Source organism: Caretta caretta, chromosome 10, assembly GCF_965140235.1.
Source record: "Caretta caretta isolate rCarCar2 chromosome 10, rCarCar1.hap1, whole genome shotgun sequence".
NCBI classification, from domain to species: Eukaryota; Metazoa; Chordata; order Testudines; family Cheloniidae; genus Caretta; species Caretta caretta.
Genome location: NC_134215.1, coordinates 37813458 through 37815934, shown reverse-complemented (window position 1 = coordinate 37815934; position 2477 = coordinate 37813458).

The window sequence follows — 2477 nt, the reverse complement described above, 5'->3', positions numbered from 1 at the left end:
CCTAGTTGTTTTTTCATTGTTCTTAAGATCCAAGGGTTTGGGTCTGTGTTCACTTGTACAAATTGGTGAGGATTTTTATCAAGCCTTCCCCAGGAAAGGGGGGTGTAGGGCTTGGGGGGATATTTTGGGGGAAGACTTCTCCAAGTGGGCTCTTTCCCTGTTCTTTGTTTAACACGCTTGGTGGTGGCAGCATACGGTTCAAGGACAAGGCAAAGTTTGCACGTTGAAGTTTTAACCTAAGCTGGTAAGAATAAGCTTGGGGGGTCTTTCATGCAGGTCCCCACATCTCTACCCTAGAGTTCAGAGTGGGGAAGGAACCTTGACAGTTTCAAACCACAGCGCCCTCCTTTCCCATAGCAAGCAATGCTGGTTGAGTTTGCCATTTAAAAGGAGGGGCTGCGGTTTTCAGTTGGATGTGCAGCACACTCCTCTCCACACCCCACCATGTGGCTATTCTCTGGGATGATCCCTTTTAGCCAAGCGCAAACAGTTCAGCGTGAACGGGGTCCTTTTACTGTTCCCTTACAAAAATTCCCTTATTTCAACCAGGTGACCATGAATGATATCACTCTCCTGATGCTGACACAGAAAGATAAAGACCGAATGTTGCTTGAATGCGACCAAAACCCAGGATCATTCGCTGCCATACTTTGTGCTACAACGATTCCACACTACTTGCTACTGGCTTGGCATAGTAAAGTGTCCTACCATGGGGGACGACATAAGGCAGCCCTCCTCAGAAAACTTCTGCAAAGGCTTTCAGAGTCTTTTGGACACTGGAAAAAGGGCTAATATAGTGCCCATCTTTAAAAAAATGGAAGGAGGAGGATCCTAGGAACTACAGACCAGTCAGCCTCACCTCAGTCCCTGGAAAAATCATGGAGCAGGTCCTCAAGGAATCAATTCTGAAGCATTTAGAGGAGAGGAAAGTGATCAGGAACAGTCAGCATGGATTCACCAAGGGCAAGTCACGTCTGACTAATCTAATTGCCTTCTTGACGAGATAACTGGCTCTGCGGATGAGGGGAAAGCGGTGGACGTGTTGTTCCTTGACTTTAGCAAAGCTTTTGACACGGTCTTCCACAGTATTCTTGCCAGCAAGTTAAAGAAGTATGGGCTGGATGAATGGACTATAAGGTGGATAGAAAGTTGGCTAGATTGTCGGCCTCAATGGGTAGTGATCAATGGCTCCATGTGTAGTTGGCAGCTGGTATCAAGTGGAGTGCCCCAAGGGTCGGTCCTTGGGCCAGTTTTGTTCCAGATCATTTATGAAAATATTGAGGATGGTGTGGATTGCACCCTCAGCAAGTTTGCAGATGACACTAAACTGGGAGGAGGTAGACATGCTGAAGGGTAGGGATAGGATACAGAGGGACCTAGACAAATTAGAGGATTGGGCCAAAAGAAATCTGATGAGGTTCAACAAGGACAAGTGCAGAGTCCTGCACTTAGGATGGAAGAATCCCATGCACCACTACAGACTAGGGACCGAATGGCTAGACAGCAGTTTTGCAGAAAAGGACCTGGGGTTACAGTGGACGAGAAGCTGGATATGAGTCAGTGTCTATATCACACTCGGGTGCCTGCGATTCATCCTCTGTCGGTAACTTTGCAAGTAACTCTGCTGCCATGCGCAATGCCCTCACGACAGTCAGGCTTGACAAAGCCCTGGCTAGGATGATTTAGTTGGGGATTGGTCCTGTTTTGAGCAGGGGGGGGTTGGACTAGATGACCTCCTGAGGTCCCTTCCAACCCTGATATTCTATGAGAACCTCCAGGAGAGCTTCATGGAGATGTCCCTGGAGGATTCCTGCTCCATCCCTGGACACGTTAACAGACGTTTCTAGTAGCTGTACTGGCCATGAATGCATCCCAATTCTTCAGGGCAAATCAAACATTAAACACAATTGCTTTTAAACCCTGTACTGTAGTTACAAATGTGCACTCACAGGAGGTAATTCTCCAGCTTCAGGGTCCAGGAACCTGCCTTGGGAGGGTATTGGCTCCAGGGTGAGGAAAAGGTCCTGGCTGCCTGGGAGAACAGATTCTCCACTTGTCTGCTGTGCATTCTCCTTCTCCACAAAATCCTCCTCCCTGTTGTGTGAGACTCCCCCCTTGCAGGTGTCTACAGACAGTGGCGGGGTAGTGGTAGAGTCCTCCCCAGAATGGCATGCAGCTGATCATAGAAGCGGCATGTCTGGGGCTCTGACCTGGAGTGACCGTTTGCCTCCTTTGTCTTTTGGTAGGCTTGCCTGAGTTCCTTAACTTTCACACAGTACTGCTGTGTGTCCCTGTTGTATTCTCTGTCCATTATGCCCTGTGTGATTTTGGCATATATAGATAGCATTTTTTTTAAAATCAGAGTTCGGCCTGCACAGAGTCTTCTTCCCATGCAGCAATAAGATCAAGTGTCTCCCATTTGCTTCATGCTGGAACTCGTTTGCGATTCTGGGACTGCATGGTCACCTGTGCTGCTG